Below are 20,158 nucleotides of genomic sequence, written 5' to 3'. Positions count from 1 at the left end.
AGTGATGTCAGTGGTATTGAGTGACATCACAGCACAGTGCTAAGGCTCCTGGGCCTGGACACAGCAGCGGCTGCAATATCTCAACGGAGAATACGTTTATATATATGTGTGTGTGTGCGCGTATATATATATATATATATATATATATATATATATATATATATATATTTCTCCGCCGAAATCACTTTTAAACCCATTTCCACCTTTTTTTCCCTTCTCTTCCTCTTACTTTTTTTTCACGTTTTTTTACGTTTTTCTCCTTTTCGCCTCTTTTCTGGGCGTATTATTCTTCTTTTTCTTCTTTTTTTTCGTCTAATGCATACCCCATCAGTGCAGCAATGCTTATTCAATACCGCCAGCAGATGGAGACACTGGGGGATAATTTTCTAAGGATTTATACTGATTTTTCCTGTCTGAATTTGTCGCACAGAAAGTTGCAGGCCAAATATGTGTGACATTTCTGCGACTTTAGCTTCTAGAGCATTTTTACAACATTATACATAGGTGCTGAATACATAAAAAGCGACTGTTCAGCGACAGACAAGTCGCATCGGCTGAAAGTAGGCCAGAATGTCAGTCCATGTTGGAGCAGGTTTAGATACAGTCTAAAGCATAGATCTCAAAGTCTGTGCACAGAATTTAGCAAGGGCCTCGCACCTTCTGATGCATCAGGTAGGTGCACTATAGCATAGCCTAACCCTCTGTACTTTGGTCTATATTGATGCGGGACATAGACAGCCAGCTGATGACCAATCCATTAGTGCAATGGATGGCTGGAAGCATTTGTCTTTGCCTTTGCAATACCACAGAAGCAATGCATGGTCAATGTACAGCAATGACACACCTGTGTGAACAGCCAGGAGACCCCCCCATGTTATGTTACATAGTTGCATAGTTAGTACGGTCGAAAAAAGACATATGTCCATCAAGTTCAACCAGGGAATTAAGGGGTAGGGGTGTGGCGCGATATTGGGGAAGGGATGAGATTTTATATTTCTTCATAAGCATTAATCTTATTTTGTCAATTAGGAACATTCAGCACCCACCCGCTATCAAGGCAGCTGCCTATCATGTCATGCCCTACCTGCACAGGTGTGCTGGCTACTCAAATGATCCAATTAAGGAGGCCATTTAGTCAGCAGCAGCAGAAGTCCTGTGCCTGGACGCTCCAACAGCGGCCAGACACAAGCAGAAGCAGCAGAAGCAGCAGCAGCACCACCTTTTGTTTTTTGGCTGCAGCAGCAGCAGCAGCAGCAGCAAGGCCCACAGGGCTGGCTAGCTGGCTAGCCAGCAAGCAGGTAGCAATGAAAGTAGGAATCTTTCTTTTTAACCCTGTAAGGGGGTGGTGCACTGTACCCGAAGATACTGCCATATCGGGTCAATGCATAGGGCGACGGAAGCAAGCTTCGAAATCGGCCCCCGTTCTCAAAAATCCATTTAATATATGGTCCCCAGATAGGGGACGTATCAGATATTAAACTGATAAGAACAGATACTACACTTGATCTTAGCCAAAAGGCCGAGAAGCGATAACCGTGAAAGGGGCGGGCCCAACAAGGTCCCCTTCATGGGCACTATCACTGCTTGCTGTCAGGGAGGCTGCCAGACAATTTTCCATGCACACTCTGGGCTGGGGGGCAGTCAACCACCAGTACACACAGCAGAACCTAAACCCATACCATTATTGCTAAGCAGCAAGACAGGGGCCCATTGCACTCCCACGGGGCCTTTTTAAATGCAATCCATAACCCGGATTTGCCAGGAACCCTTCTTACTCCTCCTACTTGCATGTGACACTGGGCTTAGGATCTGCATAGGAAACACACACACAAGCACACACCTACCTTTGTTGCCTGCAGATGCCTCCTTGGCTGTCCCCAAACGGTATCAAACCAACACCCACGGGAAGCTGTAAGCATAGAGGACATGCCTGCACCCCATTGGACTTACCTGTGTGGGTTAAATCCGGGTTATTTGACAACCTATGGCGGTGATGGTTCTGCTCAGGCAGAGCAGTGCTGATGCTCCTCATAAAGCTGTCGCTGCTGTGAAGGTTCTAGGTGACATCACAATCCCTATGGTTACATACACAACAAAGCTGGGTTGTTGTTGTTTACACTCTGCAAGGCCTGTGGAAGTGAGTGACATCATAGCACTGTAGTTCTGAGGGTTCTAGATGGATGCAACAATCTCCTGTTGCTTCTATGAAGGCCATAATAGACGACATCACCAAACAGCTCCATAGTCACATACACAGCAAAGGAGAGATGTTGTTTACACCTAGTGATGTCAGTGGTATTGAGTGACATCACAGCACAGTGCTAAGGCTCCTGGGCCTGGACACAGCAGCGGCTGCAATATCTCAACGGAGAATACGTTTATATATATGTGTGTGTGTGCGCGTATATATATATATATATATATATATATATATATATATATATATTTCTCCGCCGAAATCACTTTTAAACCCATTTCCACCTTTTTTTCCCTTCTCTTCCTCTTACTTTTTTTTCACGTTTTTTTACGTTTTTCTCCTTTTCGCCTCTTTTCTGGGCGTATTATTCTTCTTTTTCTTCTTTTTTTTCGTCTAATGCATACCCCATCAGTGCAGCAATGCTTATTCAATACCGCCAGCAGATGGAGACACTGGGGGATAATTTTCTAAGGATTTATACTGATTTTTCCTGTCTGAATTTGTCGCACAGAAAGTTGCAGGCCAAATATGTGTGACATTTCTGCGACTTTAGCTTCTAGAGCATTTTTACAACATTATACATAGGTGCTGAATACATAAAAAGCGACTGTTCAGCGACAGACAAGTCGCATCGGCTGAAAGTAGGCCAGAATGTCAGTCCATGTTGGAGCAGGTTTAGATACAGTCTAAAGCATAGATCTCAAAGTCTGTGCACAGAATTTAGCAAGGGCCTCGCACCTTCTGATGCATCAGGTAGGTGCACTATAGCATAGCCTAACCCTCTGTACTTTGGTCTATATTGATGCGGGACATAGACAGCCAGCTGATGACCAATCCATTAGTGCAATGGATGGCTGGAAGCATTTGTCTTTGCCTTTGCAATACCACAGAAGCAATGCATGGTCAATGTACAGCAATGACACACCTGTGTGAACAGCCAGGAGACCCCCCCATGTTATGTTACATAGTTGCATAGTTAGTACGGTCGAAAAAAGACATATGTCCATCAAGTTCAACCAGGGAATTAAGGGGTAGGGGTGTGGCGCGATATTGGGGAAGGGATGAGATTTTATATTTCTTCATAAGCATTAATCTTATTTTGTCAATTAGGAACATTCAGCACCCACCCGCTATCAAGGCAGCTGCCTATCATGTCATGCCCTACCTGCACAGGTGTGCTGGCTACTCAAATGATCCAATTAAGGAGGCCATTTAGTCAGCAGCAGCAGAAGTCCTGTGCCTGGACGCTCCAACAGCGGCCAGACACAAGCAGAAGCAGCAGAAGCAGCAGCAGCACCACCTTTTGTTTTTTGGCTGCAGCAGCAGCAGCAGCAGCAGCAGCAAGGCCCACAGGGCTGGCTAGCTGGCTAGCCAGCAAGCAGGTAGCAATGAAAGTAGGAATCTTTCTTTTTAACCCTGTAAGGGGGTGGTGCACTGTACCCGAAGATACTGCCATATCGGGTCAATGCATAGGGCGACGGAAGCAAGCTTCGAAATCGGCCCCCGTTCTCAAAAATCCATTTAATATATGGTCCCCAGATAGGGGACGTATCAGATATTAAACTGATAAGAACAGATACTACACTTGATCTTAGCCAAAAGGCCGAGAAGCGATAACCGTGAAAGGGGCGGGCCCAACAAGGTCCCCTTCATGGGCACTATCACTGCTTGCTGTCAGGGAGGCTGCCAGACAATTTTCCATGCACACTCTGGGCTGGGGGGCAGTCAACCACCAGTACACACAGCAGAACCTAAACCCATACCATTATTGCTAAGCAGCAAGACAGGGGCCCATTGCACTCCCACGGGGCCTTTTTAAATGCAATCCATAACCCGGATTTGCCAGGAACCCTTCTTACTCCTCCTACTTGCATGTGACACTGGGCTTAGGATCTGCATAGGAAACACACACACAAGCACACACCTACCTTTGTTGCCTGCAGATGCCTCCTTGGCTGTCCCCAAACGGTATCAAACCAACACCCACGGGAAGCTGTAAGCATAGAGGACATGCCTGCACCCCATTGGACTTACCTGTGTGGGTTAAATCCGGGTTATTTGACAACCTATGGCGGTGATGGTTCTGCTCAGGCAGAGCAGTGCTGATGCTCCTCATAAAGCTGTCGCTGCTGTGAAGGTTCTAGGTGACATCACAATCCCTATGGTTACATACACAACAAAGCTGGGTTGTTGTTGTTTACACTCTGCAAGGCCTGTGGAAGTGAGTGACATCATAGCACTGTAGTTCTGAGGGTTCTAGATGGATGCAACAATCTCCTGTTGCTTCTATGAAGGCCATAATAGACGACATCACCAAACAGCTCCATAGTCACATACACAGCAAAGGAGAGATGTTGTTTACACCTAGTGATGTCAGTGGTATTGAGTGACATCACAGCACAGTGCTAAGGCTCCTGGGCCTGGACACAGCAGCGGCTGCAATATCTCAACGGAGAATACGTTTATATATATGTGTGTGTGTGCGCGTATATATATATATATATATATATATATATATATATATATATATATTTCTCCGCCGAAATCACTTTTAAACCCATTTCCACCTTTTTTTCCCTTCTCTTCCTCTTACTTTTTTTTCACGTTTTTTTACGTTTTTCTCCTTTTCGCCTCTTTTCTGGGCGTATTATTCTTCTTTTTCTTCTTTTTTTTCGTCTAATGCATACCCCATCAGTGCAGCAATGCTTATTCAATACCGCCAGCAGATGGAGACACTGGGGGATAATTTTCTAAGGATTTATACTGATTTTTCCTGTCTGAATTTGTCGCACAGAAAGTTGCAGGCCAAATATGTGTGACATTTCTGCGACTTTAGCTTCTAGAGCATTTTTACAACATTATACATAGGTGCTGAATACATAAAAAGCGACTGTTCAGCGACAGACAAGTCGCATCGGCTGAAAGTAGGCCAGAATGTCAGTCCATGTTGGAGCAGGTTTAGATACAGTCTAAAGCATAGATCTCAAAGTCTGTGCACAGAATTTAGCAAGGGCCTCGCACCTTCTGATGCATCAGGTAGGTGCACAATAGCATAGCCTAACCCTCTGTACTTTGGTCTATATTGATGCGGGACATAGACAGCCAGCTGATGACCAATCCATTAGTGCAATGGATGGCTGGAAGCATTTGTCTTTGCCTTTGCAATACCACAGAAGCAATGCATGGTCAATGTACAGCAATGACACACCTGTGTGAACAGCCAGGAGACCCCCCCATGTTATGTTACATAGTTACATAGTTAGTACGGTCGAAAAAAGACATATGTCCATCAAGTTCAACCAGGGAATTAAGGGGTAGGGGTGTGGCGCGATATTGGGGAAGGGATGAGATTTTATATTTCTTCATAAGCATTAATCTTATTTTGTCAATTAGGAACATTCAGCACCCACCCGCTATCAAGGCAGCTGCCTATCATGTCATGCCCTACCTGCACAGGTGTGCTGGCTACTCAAATGATCCAATTAAGGAGGCCATTTAGTCAGCAGCAGCAGAAGTCCTGTGCCTGGACGCTCCAACAGCGGCCAGACACAAGCAGAAGCAGCAGAAGCAGCAGCAGCACCACCTTTTGTTTTTTGGCTGCAGAAGCAGCAGCAGCAGCAGCAAGGCCCACAGGGCTGGCTAGCTGGCTAGCCAGCAAGCAGGTAGCAATGAAAGTAGGAATCTTTCTTTTTAACCCTGTAAGGGGGTGGTGCACTGTACCCGAAGATACTGCCATATCGGGTCAATGCATAGGGCGACGGAAGCAAGCTTCGAAATCGGCCCCCGTTCTCAAAAATCCATTTAATATATGGTCCCCAGATAGGGGACGTATCAGATATTAAACTGATAAGAACAGATACTACACTTGATCTTAGCCAAAAGGCCGAGAAGCGATAACCGTGAAAGGGGCGGGCCCAACAAGGTCCCCTTCATGGGCACTATCACTGCTTGCTGTCAGGGAGGCTGCCAGACAATTTTCCATGCACACTCTGGGCTGGGGGGCAGTCAACCACCAGTACACACAGCAGAACCTAAACCCATACCATTATTGCTAAGCAGCAAGACAGGGGCCCATTGCACTCCCACGGGGCCTTTTTAAATGCAATCCATAACCCGGATTTGCCAGGAACCCTTCTTACTCCTCCTACTTGCATGTGACACTGGGCTTAGGATCTGCATAGGAAACACACACACAAGCACACACCTACCTTTGTTGCCTGCAGATGCCTCCTTGGCTGTCCCCAAACGGTATCAAACCAACACCCACGGGAAGCTGTAAGCATAGAGGACATGCCTGCACCCCATTGGACTTACCTGTGTGGGTTAAATCCGGGTTATTTGACAACCTATGGCGGTGATGGTTCTGCTCAGGCAGAGCAGTGCTGATGCTCCTCATAAAGCTGTCGCTGCTGTGAAGGTTCTAGGTGACATCACAATCCCTATGGTTACATACACAACAAAGCTGGGTTGTTGTTGTTTACACTCTGCAAGGCCTGTGGAAGTGAGTGACATCATAGCACTGTAGTTCTGAGGGTTCTAGATGGATGCAACAATCTCCTGTTGCTTCTATGAAGGCCATAATAGACGACATCACCAAACAGCTCCATAGTCACATACACAGCAAAGGAGAGATGTTGTTTACACCTAGTGATGTCAGTGGTATTGAGTGACATCACAGCACAGTGCTAAGGCTCCTGGGCCTGGACACAGCAGCGGCTGCAATATCTCAACGGAGAATACGTTTATATATATGTGTGTGTGTGCGCGTATATATATATATATATATATATATATATATATATTTCTCCGCCGAAATCACTTTTAAACCCATTTCCACCTTTTTTTCCCTTCTCTTCCTCTTACTTTTTTTTCACGTTTTTTTACGTTTTTCTCCTTTTCGCCTCTTTTCTGGGCGTATTATTCTTCTTTTTCTTCTTTTTTTTCGTCTAATGCATACCCCATCAGTGCAGCAATGCTTATTCAATACCGCCAGCAGATGGAGACACTGGGGGATAATTTTCTAAGGATTTATACTGATTTTTCCTGTCTGAATTTGTCGCACAGAAAGTTGCAGGCCAAATATGTGTGACATTTCTGCGACTTTAGCTTCTAGAGCATTTTTACAACATTATACATAGGTGCTGAATACATAAAAAGCGACTGTTCAGCGACAGACAAGTCGCATCGGCTGAAAGTAGGCCAGAATGTCAGTCCATGTTGGAGCAGGTTTAGATACAGTCTAAAGCATAGATCTCAAAGTCTGTGCACAGAATTTAGCAAGGGCCTCGCACCTTCTGATGCATCAGGTAGGTGCACTATAGCATAGCCTAACCCTCTGTACTTTGGTCTATATTGATGCGGGACATAGACAGCCAGCTGATGACCAATCCATTAGTGCAATGGATGGCTGGAAGCATTTGTCTTTGCCTTTGCAATACCACAGAAGCAATGCATGGTCAATGTACAGCAATGACACACCTGTGTGAACAGCCAGGAGACCCCCCCATGTTATGTTACATAGTTACATAGTTAGTACGGTCGAAAAAAGACATATGTCCATCAAGTTCAACCAGGGAATTAAGGGGTAGGGGTGTGGCGCGATATTGGGGAAGGGATGAGATTTTATATTTCTTCATAAGCATTAATCTTATTTTGTCAATTAGGAACATTCAGCACCCACCCGCTATCAAGGCAGCTGCCTATCATGTCATGCCCTACCTGCACAGGTGTGCTGGCTACTCAAATGATCCAATTAAGGAGGCCATTTAGTCAGCAGCAGCAGAAGTCCTGTGCCTGGACGCTCCAACAGCGGCCAGACACAAGCAGAAGCAGCAGCAGCACCACCTTTTGTTTTTTGGCTGCAGCAGCAGCAGCAGCAGCAGCAGCAGCAGCAAGGCCCACAGGGCTGGCTAGCTGGCTAGCCAGCAAGCAGGTAGCAATGAAAGTAGGAATCTTTCTTTTTAACCCTGTAAGGGGGTGGTGCACTGTACCCGAAGATACTGCCATATCGGGTCAATGCATAGGGCGACGGAAGCAAGCTTCGAAATCGGCCCCCGTTCTCAAAAATCCATTTAATATATGGTCCCCAGATAGGGGACGTATCAGATATTAAACTGATAAGAACAGATACTACACTTGATCTTAGCCAAAAGGCCGAGAAGCGATAACCGTGAAAGGGGCGGGCCCAACAAGGTCCCCTTCATGGGCACTATCACTGCTTGCTGTCAGGGAGGCTGCCAGACAATTTTCCATGCACACTCTGGGCTGGGGGGCAGTCAACCACCAGTACACACAGCAGAACCTAAACCCATACCATTATTGCTAAGCAGCAAGACAGGGGCCCATTGCACTCCCACGGGGCCTTTTTAAATGCAATCCATAACCCGGATTTGCCAGGAACCCTTCTTACTCCTCCTACTTGCATGTGACACTGGGCTTAGGATCTGCATAGGAAACACACACACAAGCACACACCTACCTTTGTTGCCTGCAGATGCCTCCTTGGCTGTCCCCAAACGGTATCAAACCAACACCCACGGGAAGCTGTAAGCATAGAGGACATGCCTGCACCCCATTGGACTTACCTGTGTGGGTTAAATCCGGGTTATTTGACAACCTATGGCGGTGATGGTTCTGCTCAGGCAGAGCAGTGCTGATGCTCCTCATAAAGCTGTCGCTGCTGTGAAGGTTCTAGGTGACATCACAATCCCTATGGTTACATACACAACAAAGCTGGGTTGTTGTTGTTTACACTCTGCAAGGCCTGTGGAAGTGAGTGACATCATAGCACTGTAGTTCTGAGGGTTCTAGATGGATGCAACAATCTCCTGTTGCTTCTATGAAGGCCATAATAGACGACATCACCAAACAGCTCCATAGTCACATACACAGCAAAGGAGAGATGTTGTTTACACCTAGTGATGTCAGTGGTATTGAGTGACATCACAGCACAGTGCTAAGGCTCCTGGGCCTGGACACAGCAGCGGCTGCAATATCTCAACGGAGAATACGTTTATATATATGTGTGTGTGTGCGCGTATATATATATATATATATATATATATATATATATATATATATATTTCTCCGCCGAAATCACTTTTAAACCCATTTCCACCTTTTTTTCCCTTCTCTTCCTCTTACTTTTTTTTCACGTTTTTTTACGTTTTTCTCCTTTTCGCCTCTTTTCTGGGCGTATTATTCTTCTTTTTCTTCTTTTTTTTCGTCTAATGCATACCCCATCAGTGCAGCAATGCTTATTCAATACCACCAGCAGATGGAGACACTGGGGGATAATTTTCTAAGGATTTATACTGATTTTTCCTGTCTGAATTTGTCGCACAGAAAGTTGCAGGCCAAATATGTGTGACATTTCTGCGACTTTAGCTTCTAGAGCATTTTTACAACATTATACATAGGTGCTGAATACATAAAAAGCGACTGTTCAGCGACAGACAAGTCGCATCGGCTGAAAGTAGGCCAGAATGTCAGTCCATGTTGGAGCAGGTTTAGATACAGTCTAAAGCATAGATCTCAAAGTCTGTGCACAGAATTTAGCAAGGGCCTCGCACCTTCTGATGCATCAGGTAGGTGCACTATAGCATAGCCTAACCCTCTGTACTTTGGTCTATATTGATGCGGGACATAGACAGCCAGCTGATGACCAATCCATTAGTGCAATGGATGGCTGGAAGCATTTGTCTTTGCCTTTGCAATACCACAGAAGCAATGCATGGTCAATGTACAGCAATGACACACCTGTGTGAACAGCCAGGAGACCCCCCCATGTTATGTTACATAGTTACATAGTTAGTACGGTCGAAAAAAGACATATGTCCATCAAGTTCAACCAGGGAATTAAGGGGTAGGGGTGTGGCGCGATATTGGGGAAGGGATGAGATTTTATATTTCTTCATAAGCATTAATCTTATTTTGTCAATTAGGAACATTCAGCACCCACCCGCTATCAAGGCAGCTGCCTATCATGTCATGCCCTACCTGCACAGGTGTGCTGGCTACTCAAATGATCCAATTAAGGAGGCCATTTAGTCAGCAGCAGCAGAAGTCCTGTGCCTGGACGCTCCAACAGCGGCCAGACACAAGCAGAAGCAGCAGAAGCAGCAGCAGCACCACCTTTTGTTTTTTGGCTGCAGCAGCAGCAGCAGCAGCAGCAGCAGCAAGGCCCACAGGGCTGGCTAGCTGGCTAGCCAGCAAGCAGGTAGCAATGAAAGTAGGAATCTTTCTTTTTAACCCTGTAAGGGGGTGGTGCACTGTACCCGAAGATACTGCCATATCGGGTCAATGCATAGGGCGACGGAAGCAAGCTTCGAAATCGGCCCCCGTTCTCAAAAATCCATTTAATATATGGTCCCCAGATAGGGGACGTATCAGATATTAAACTGATAAGAACAGATACTACACTTGATCTTAGCCAAAAGGCCGAGAAGCGATAACCGTGAAAGGGGCGGGCCCAACAAGGTCCCCTTCATGGGCACTATCACTGCTTGCTGTCAGGGAGGCTGCCAGACAATTTTCCATGCACACTCTGGGCTGGGGGGCAGTCAACCACCAGTACACACAGCAGAACCTAAACCCATACCATTATTGCTAAGCAGCAAGACAGGGGCCCATTGCACTCCCACGGGGCCTTTTTAAATGCAATCCATAACCCGGATTTGCCAGGAACCCTTCTTACTCCTCCTACTTGCATGTGACACTGGGCTTAGGATCTGCATAGGAAACACACACACAAGCACACACCTACCTTTGTTGCCTGCAGATGCCTCCTTGGCTGTCCCCAAACGGTATCAAACCAACACCCACGGGAAGCTGTAAGCATAGAGGACATGCCTGCACCCCATTGGACTTACCTGTGTGGGTTAAATCCGGGTTATTTGACAACCTATGGCGGTGATGGTTCTGCTCAGGCAGAGCAGTGCTGATGCTCCTCATAAAGCTGTCGCTGCTGTGAAGGTTCTAGGTGACATCACAATCCCTATGGTTACATACACAACAAAGCTGGGTTGTTGTTGTTTACACTCTGCAAGGCCTGTGGAAGTGAGTGACATCATAGCACTGTAGTTCTGAGGGTTCTAGATGGATGCAACAATCTCCTGTTGCTTCTATGAAGGCCATAATAGACGACATCACCAAACAGCTCCATAGTCACATACACAGCAAAGGAGAGATGTTGTTTACACCTAGTGATGTCAGTGGTATTGAGTGACATCACAGCACAGTGCTAAGGCTCCTGGGCCTGGACACAGCAGCGGCTGCAATATCTCAACGGAGAATACGTTTATATATATGTGTGTGTGTGCGCGTATATATATATATATATATATATATATATATATATATATATATATATTTCTCCGCCGAAATCACTTTTAAACCCATTTCCACCTTTTTTTCCCTTCTCTTCCTCTTACTTTTTTTTCACGTTTTTTTACGTTTTTCTCCTTTTCGCCTCTTTTCTGGGCGTATTATTCTTCTTTTTCTTCTTTTTTTTCGTCTAATGCATACCCCATCAGTGCAGCAATGCTTATTCAATACCGCCAGCAGATGGAGACACTGGGGGATAATTTTCTAAGGATTTATACTGATTTTTCCTGTCTGAATTTGTCGCACAGAAAGTTGCAGGCCAAATATGTGTGACATTTCTGCGACTTTAGCTTCTAGAGCATTTTTACAACATTATACATAGGTGCTGAATACATAAAAAGCGACTGTTCAGCGACAGACAAGTCGCATCGGCTGAAAGTAGGCCAGAATGTCAGTCCATGTTGGAGCAGGTTTAGATACAGTCTAAAGCATAGATCTCAAAGTCTGTGCACAGAATTTAGCAAGGGCCTCGCACCTTCTGATGCATCAGGTAGGTGCACTATAGCATAGCCTAACCCTCTGTACTTTGGTCTATATTGATGCGGGACATAGACAGCCAGCTGATGACCAATCCATTAGTGCAATGGATGGCTGGAAGCATTTGTCTTTGCCTTTGCAATACCACAGAAGCAATGCATGGTCAATGTACAGCAATGACACACCTGTGTGAACAGCCAGGAGACCCCCCCATGTTATGTTACATAGTTACATAGTTAGTACGGTCGAAAAAAGACATATGTCCATCAAGTTCAACCAGGGAATTAAGGGGTAGGGGTGTGGCGCGATATTGGGGAAGGGATGAGATTTTATATTTCTTCATAAGCATTAATCTTATTTTGTCAATTAGGAACATTCAGCACCCACCCGCTATCAAGGCAGCTGCCTATCATGTCATGCCCTACCTGCACAGGTGTGCTGGCTACTCAAATGATCCAATTAAGGAGGCCATTTAGTCAGCAGCAGCAGAAGTCCTGTGCCTGGACGCTCCAACAGCGGCCAGACACAAGCAGAAGCAGCAGAAGCAGCAGCAGCACCACCTTTTGTTTTTTGGCTGCAGCAGCAGCAGCAGCAGCAAGGCCCACAGGGCTGGCTAGCTGGCTAGCCAGCAAGCAGGTAGCAATGAAAGTAGGAATCTTTCTTTTTAACCCTGTAAGGGGGTGGTGCACTGTACCCGAAGATACTGCCATATCGGGTCAATGCATAGGGCGACGGAAGCAAGCTTCGAAATCGGCCCCCGTTCTCAAAAATCCATTTAATATATGGTCCCCAGATAGGGGACGTATCAGATATTAAACTGATAAGAACAGATACTACACTTGATCTTAGCCAAAAGGCCGAGAAGCGATAACCGTGAAAGGGGCGGGCCCAACAAGGTCCCCTTCATGGGCACTATCACTGCTTGCTGTCAGGGAGGCTGCCAGACAATTTTCCATGCACACTCTGGGCTGGGGGGCAGTCAACCACCAGTACACACAGCAGAACCTAAACCCATACCATTATTGCTAAGCAGCAAGACAGGGGCCCATTGCACTCCCACGGGGCCTTTTTAAATGCAATCCATAACCCGGATTTGCCAGGAACCCTTCTTACTCCTCCTACTTGCATGTGACACTGGGCTTAGGATCTGCATAGGAAACACACACACAAGCACACACCTACCTTTGTTGCCTGCAGATGCCTCCTTGGCTGTCCCCAAACGGTATCAAACCAACACCCACGGGAAGCTGTAAGCATAGAGGACATGCCTGCACCCCATTGGACTTACCTGTGTGGGTTAAATCCGGGTTATTTGACAACCTATGGCGGTGATGGTTCTGCTCAGGCAGAGCAGTGCTGATGCTCCTCATAAAGCTGTCGCTGCTGTGAAGGTTCTAGGTGACATCACAATCCCTATGGTTACATACACAACAAAGCTGGGTTGTTGTTGTTTACACTCTGCAAGGCCTGTGGAAGTGAGTGACATCATAGCACTGTAGTTCTGAGGGTTCTAGATGGATGCAACAATCTCCTGTTGCTTCTATGAAGGCCATAATAGACGACATCACCAAACAGCTCCATAGTCACATACACAGCAAAGGAGAGATGTTGTTTACACCTAGTGATGTCAGTGGTATTGAGTGACATCACAGCACAGTGCTAAGGCTCCTGGGCCTGGACACAGCAGCGGCTGCAATATCTCAACGGAGAATACGTTTATATATATGTGTGTGTGTGCGCGTATATATATATATATATATATATATATATATATATATATATATATATATTTCTCCGCCGAAATCACTTTTAAACCCATTTCCACCTTTTTTTCCCTTCTCTTCCTCTTACTTTTTTTTCACGTTTTTTTACGTTTTTCTCCTTTTCGCCTCTTTTCTGGGCGTATTATTCTTCTTTTTCTTCTTTTTTTTCGTCTAATGCATACCCCATCAGTGCAGCAATGCTTATTCAATACCGCCAGCAGATGGAGACACTGGGGGATAATTTTCTAAGGATTTATACTGATTTTTCCTGTCTGAATTTGTCGCACAGAAAGTTGCAGGCCAAATATGTGTGACATTTCTGCGACTTTAGCTTCTAGAGCATTTTTACAACATTATACATAGGTGCTGAATACATAAAAAGCGACTGTTCAGCGACAGACAAGTCGCATCGGCTGAAAGTAGGCCAGAATGTCAGTCCATGTTGGAGCAGGTTTAGATACAGTCTAAAGCATAGATCTCAAAGTCTGTGCACAGAATTTAGCAAGGGCCTCGCACCTTCTGATGCATCAGGTAGGTGCACAATAGCATAGCCTAACCCTCTGTACTTTGGTCTATATTGATGCGGGACATAGACAGCCAGCTGATGACCAATCCATTAGTGCAATGGATGGCTGGAAGCATTTGTCTTTGCCTTTGCAATACCACAGAAGCAATGCATGGTCAATGTACAGCAATGACACACCTGTGTGAACAGCCAGGAGACCCCCCCATGTTATGTTACATAGTTACATAGTTAGTACGGTCGAAAAAAGACATATGTCCATCAAGTTCAACCAGGGAATTAAGGGGTAGGGGTGTGGCGCGATATTGGGGAAGGGATGAGATTTTATATTTCTTCATAAGCATTAATCTTATTTTGTCAATTAGGAACATTCAGCACCCACCCGCTATCAAGGCAGCTGCCTATCATGTCATGCCCTACCTGCACAGGTGTGCTGGCTACTCAAATGATCCAATTAAGGAGGCCATTTAGTCAGCAGCAGCAGAAGTCCTGTGCCTGGACGCTCCAACAGCGGCCAGACACAAGCAGAAGCAGCAGAAGCAGCAGCAGCACCACCTTTTGTTTTTTGGCTGCAGAAGCAGCAGCAGCAGCAGCAAGGCCCACAGGGCTGGCTAGCTGGCTAGCCAGCAAGCAGGTAGCAATGAAAGTAGGAATCTTTCTTTTTAACCCTGTAAGGGGGTGGTGCACTGTACCCGAAGATACTGCCATATCGGGTCAATGCATAGGGCGACGGAAGCAAGCTTCGAAATCGGCCCCCGTTCTCAAAAATCCATTTAATATATGGTCCCCAGATAGGGGACGTATCAGATATTAAACTGATAAGAACAGATACTACACTTGATCTTAGCCAAAAGGCCGAGAAGCGATAACCGTGAAAGGGGCGGGCCCAACAAGGTCCCCTTCATGGGCACTATCACTGCTTGCTGTCAGGGAGGCTGCCAGACAATTTTCCATGCACACTCTGGGCTGGGGGGCAGTCAACCACCAGTACACACAGCAGAACCTAAACCCATACCATTATTGCTAAGCAGCAAGACAGGGGCCCATTGCACTCCCACGGGGCCTTTTTAAATGCAATCCATAACCCGGATTTGCCAGGAACCCTTCTTACTCCTCCTACTTGCATGTGACACTGGGCTTAGGATCTGCATAGGAAACACACACACAAGCACACACCTACCTTTGTTGCCTGCAGATGCCTCCTTGGCTGTCCCCAAACGGTATCAAACCAACACCCACGGGAAGCTGTAAGCATAGAGGACATGCCTGCACCCCATTGGACTTACCTGTGTGGGTTAAATCCGGGTTATTTGACAACCTATGGCGGTGATGGTTCTGCTCAGGCAGAGCAGTGCTGATGCTCCTCATAAAGCTGTCGCTGCTGTGAAGGTTCTAGGTGACATCACAATCCCTATGGTTACATACACAACAAAGCTGGGTTGTTGTTGTTTACACTCTGCAAGGCCTGTGGAAGTGAGTGACATCATAGCACTGTAGTTCTGAGGGTTCAAGATGGATGCAACAATCTCCTGTTGCTTCTATGAAGGCCGTAATAGACGACATCACCAAACAGCTCCATAGTCACATACACAGCAAAGGAGAGATGTTGTTTACACCTAGTGATGTCAGTGGTATTGAGTGACATCACAGCACAGTGCTAAGGCTCCTGGGCCTGGACACAGCAGCGGCTGCAATATCTCAACGGAGAATACGTTTATATATATGTGTGTGTGTGCGCGTATATATATATATATATATATATATATATTTCTCCGCCGAAATCACTTTTAAACCCATTTCCACCTTTTTTTCCCTTCTCTTCCTCTTACTTTTTTTTCACGTTTTTTTACGTTTTTCTCCTTTTCGCCTCTTTTCTGGGCGTATTATTCTTCTTTTTCTTCTTTTTTTTCGTCTAATGCATACCCCATCAGTGCAGCAATGCTTATTCAATACCGCCAGCAGATGGAGACACTGGGGGATAATTTTCTAAGGATTTATACTGATTTTTCCTGTCTGAATTTGTCGCACAGAAAGTTGCAGGCCAAATATGTGTGACATTTCTGCGACTTTAGCTTCTAGAGCATTTTTACAACATTATACATAGGTGCTGAATACATAAAAAGCGACTGTTCAGCGACAGACAAGTCGCATCGGCTGAAAGTAGGCCAGAATGTCAGTCCATGTTGGAGCAGGTTTAGATACAGTCTAAAGCATAGATCTCAAAGTCTGTGCACAGAATTTAGCAAGGGCCTCGCACCTTCTGATGCATCAGGTAGGTGCACTATAGCATAGCCTAACCCTCTGTACTTTGGTCTATATTGATGCGGGACATAGACAGCCAGCTGATGACCAATCCATTAGTGCAATGGATGGCTGGAAGCATTTGTCTTTGCCTTTGCAATACCACAGAAGCAATGCATGGTCAATGTACAGCAATGACACACCTGTGTGAACAGCCAGGAGACCCCCCCATGTTATGTTACATAGTTACATAGTTAGTACGGTCGAAAAAAGACATATGTCCATCAAGTTCAACCAGGGAATTAAGGGGTAGGGGTGTGGCGCGATATTGGGGAAGGGATGAGATTTTATATTTCTTCATAAGCATTAATCTTATTTTGTCAATTAGGAACATTCAGCACCCACCCGCTATCAAGGCAGCTGCCTATCATGTCATGCCCTACCTGCACAGGTGTGCTGGCTACTCAAATGATCCAATTAAGGAGGCCATTTAGTCAGCAGCAGCAGAAGTCCTGTGCCTGGACGCTCCAACAGCGGCCAGACACAAGCAGAAGCAGCAGAAGCAGCAGCAGCACCACCTTTTGTTTTTTGGCTGCAGCAGCAGCAGCAGCAGCAGCAGCAAGGCCCACAGGGCTGGCTAGCTGGCTAGCCAGCAAGCAGGTAGCAATGAAAGTAGGAATCTTTCTTTTTAACCCTGTAAGGGGGTGGTGCACTGTACCCGAAGATACTGCCATATCGGGTCAATGCATAGGGCGACGGAAGCAAGCTTCGAAATCGGCCCCCGTTCTCAAAAATCCATTTAATATATGGTCCCCAGATAGGGGACGTATCAGATATTAAACTGATAAGAACAGATACTACACTTGATCTTAGCCAAAAGGCCGAGAAGCGATAACCGTGAAAGGGGCGGGCCCAACAAGGTCCCCTTCATGGGCACTATCACTGCTTGCTGTCAGGGAGGCTGCCAGACAATTTTCCATGCACACTCTGGGCTGGGGGGCAGTCAACCACCAGTACACACAGCAGAACCTAAACCCATACCATTATTGCTAAGCAGCAAGACAGGGGCCCATTGCACTCCCACGGGGCCTTTTTAAATGCAATCCATAACCCGGATTTGCCAGGAACCCTTCTTACTCCTCCTACTTGCATGTGACACTGGGCTTAGGATCTGCATAGGAAACACACACACAAGCACACACCTACCTTTGTTGCCTGCAGATGCCTCCTTGGCTGTCCCCAAACGGTATCAAACCAACACCCACGGGAAGCTGTAAGCATAGAGGACATGCCTGCACCCCATTGGACTTACCTGTGTGGGTTAAATCCGGGTTATTTGACAACCTATGGCGGTGATGGTTCTGCTCAGGCAGAGCAGTGCTGATGCTCCTCATAAAGCTGTCGCTGCTGTGAAGGTTCTAGGTGACATCACAATCCCTATGGTTACATACACAACAAAGCTGGGTTGTTGTTGTTTACACTCTGCAAGGCCTGTGGAAGTGAGTGACATCATAGCACTGTAGTTCTGAGGGTTCTAGATGGATGCAACAATCTCCTGTTGCTTCTATGAAGGCCATAATAGACGACATCACCAAACAGCTCCATAGTCACATACACAGCAAAGGAGAGATGTTGTTTACACCTAGTGATGTCAGTGGTATTGAGTGACATCACAGCACAGTGCTAAGGCTCCTGGGCCTGGACACAGCAGCGGCTGCAATATCTCAACGGAGAATACGTTTATATATATGTGTGTGTGTGCGCGTATATATATATATATATATATATATATATATATATATATATATTTCTCCGCCGAAATCACTTTTAAACCCATTTCCACCTTTTTTTCCCTTCTCTTCCTCTTACTTTTTTTTCACGTTTTTTTACGTTTTTCTCCTTTTCGCCTCTTTTCTGGGCGTATTATTCTTCTTTTTCTTCTTTTTTTTCGTCTAATGCATACCCCATCAGTGCAGCAATGCTTATTCAATACCGCCAGCAGATGGAGACACTGGGGGATAATTTTCTAAGGATTTATACTGATTTTTCCTGTCTGAATTTGTCGCACAGAAAGTTGCAGGCCAAATATGTGTGACATTTCTGCGACTTTAGCTTCTAGAGCATTTTTACAACATTATACATAGGTGCTGAATACATAAAAAGCGACTGTTCAGCGACAGACAAGTCGCATCGGCTGAAAGTAGGCCAGAATGTCAGTCCATGTTGGAGCAGGTTTAGATACAGTCTAAAGCATAGATCTCAAAGTCTGTGCACAGAATTTAGCAAGGGCCTCGCACCTTCTGATGCATCAGGTAGGTGCACTATAGCATAGCCTAACCCTCTGTACTTTGGTCTATATTGATGCGGGACATAGACAGCCAGCTGATGACCAATCCATTAGTGCAATGGATGGCTGGAAGCATTTGTCTTTGCCTTTGCAATACCACAGAAGCAATGCATGGTCAATGTACAGCAATGACACACCTGTGTGAACAGCCAGGAGACCCCCCCATGTTATGTTACATAGTTACATAGTTAGTACGGTCGAAAAAAGACATATGTCCATCAAGTTCAACCAGGGAATTAAGGGGTAGGGGTGTGGCGCGATATTGGGGAAGGGATGAGATTTTATATTTCTTCATAAGCATTAATCTTATTTTGTCAATTAGGAACATTCAGCACCCACCCGCTATCAAGGCAGCTGCCTATCATGTCATGCCCTACCTGCACAGGTGTGCTGGCTACTCAAATGATCCAATTAAGGAGGCCATTTAGTCAGCAGCAGCAGAAGTCCTGTGCCTGGACGCTCCAACAGCGGCCAGACACAAGCAGAAGCAGCAGAAGCAGCAGCAGCACCACCTTTTGTTTTTTGGCTGCAGCAGCAGCAGCAGCAGCAGCAGCAAGGCCCACAGGGCTGGCTAGCTGGCTAGCCAGCAAGCAGGTAGCAATGAAAGTAGGAATCTTTCTTTTTAACCCTGTAAGGGGGTGGTGCACTGTACCCGAAGATACTGCCATATCGGGTCAATGCATAGGGCGACGGAAGCAAGCTTCGAAATCGGCCCCCGTTCTCAAAAATCCATTTAATATATGGTCCCCAGATAGGGGACGTATCAGATATTAAACTGATAAGAACAGATACTACACTTGATCTTAGCCAAAAGGCCGAGAAGCGATAACCGTGAAAGGGGCGGGCCCAACAAGGTCCCCTTCATGGGCACTATCACTGCTTGCTGTCAGGGAGGCTGCCAGACAATTTTCCATGCACACTCTGGGCTGGGGGGCAGTCAACCACCAGTACACACAGCAGAACCTAAACCCATACCATTATTGCTAAGCAGCAAGACAGGGGCCCATTGCACTCCCACGGGGCCTTTTTAAATGCAATCCATAACCCGGATTTGCCAGGAACCCTTCTTACTCCTCCTACTTGCATGTGACACTGGGCTTAGGATCTGCATAGGAAACACACACACAAGCACACACCTACCTTTGTTGCCTGCAGATGCCTCCTTGGCTGTCCCCAAACGGTATCAAACCAACACCCACGGGAAGCTGTAAGCATAGAGGACATGC

General features: G+C 46.1%; 9 non-coding genes across 9 annotated transcripts; all 9 read right to left on the bottom strand.

Annotated features, from left to right (window-relative positions):
- Positions 1-1,340: 1,340 nt before the first annotated feature.
- Positions 1,341-1,531, bottom strand: LOC130318042 (U2 spliceosomal RNA). Its single transcript, XR_008865015.1, has one exon. It is a non-coding gene; the product is annotated as a U2 spliceosomal RNA (small nuclear RNA).
- A 2,090-nt stretch (positions 1,532-3,621) lies between these two features.
- LOC130318041 (U2 spliceosomal RNA) lies at positions 3,622-3,812 on the bottom strand. The gene has a single exon (XR_008865014.1). It is a non-coding gene; the product is annotated as a U2 spliceosomal RNA (small nuclear RNA).
- A 2,089-nt stretch (positions 3,813-5,901) lies between these two features.
- LOC130318039 (U2 spliceosomal RNA) lies at positions 5,902-6,092 on the bottom strand. The gene has a single exon (XR_008865013.1). It is a non-coding gene; the product is annotated as a U2 spliceosomal RNA (small nuclear RNA).
- A 2,079-nt stretch (positions 6,093-8,171) lies between these two features.
- On the bottom strand, positions 8,172-8,362 carry LOC130318038 (U2 spliceosomal RNA). The gene has a single exon (XR_008865012.1). It is a non-coding gene; the product is annotated as a U2 spliceosomal RNA (small nuclear RNA).
- A 2,095-nt stretch (positions 8,363-10,457) lies between these two features.
- LOC130318037 (U2 spliceosomal RNA) lies at positions 10,458-10,648 on the bottom strand. Its single transcript, XR_008865011.1, has one exon. It is a non-coding gene; the product is annotated as a U2 spliceosomal RNA (small nuclear RNA).
- Positions 10,649-12,736: 2,088 nt separating this feature from the next.
- Positions 12,737-12,927, bottom strand: LOC130318036 (U2 spliceosomal RNA). The gene has a single exon (XR_008865010.1). It is a non-coding gene; the product is annotated as a U2 spliceosomal RNA (small nuclear RNA).
- Positions 12,928-15,020: 2,093 nt separating this feature from the next.
- On the bottom strand, positions 15,021-15,211 carry LOC130318035 (U2 spliceosomal RNA). The gene has a single exon (XR_008865009.1). It is a non-coding gene; the product is annotated as a U2 spliceosomal RNA (small nuclear RNA).
- Positions 15,212-17,287: 2,076 nt separating this feature from the next.
- Positions 17,288-17,478, bottom strand: LOC130318034 (U2 spliceosomal RNA). The gene has a single exon (XR_008865008.1). It is a non-coding gene; the product is annotated as a U2 spliceosomal RNA (small nuclear RNA).
- A 2,090-nt stretch (positions 17,479-19,568) lies between these two features.
- On the bottom strand, positions 19,569-19,759 carry LOC130318032 (U2 spliceosomal RNA). Its single transcript, XR_008865006.1, has one exon. It is a non-coding gene; the product is annotated as a U2 spliceosomal RNA (small nuclear RNA).
- Between the last annotated feature and the right edge of the window lie 399 nt (positions 19,760-20,158).

The sequence above is a fragment of the Hyla sarda genome, unplaced genomic scaffold, assembly GCF_029499605.1.
Source record: "Hyla sarda isolate aHylSar1 unplaced genomic scaffold, aHylSar1.hap1 scaffold_204, whole genome shotgun sequence".
NCBI lineage: Eukaryota > Metazoa > Chordata > Amphibia > Anura > Hylidae > Hyla > Hyla sarda.
This window is presented reverse-complemented; position numbering and strand designations above follow the sequence as displayed.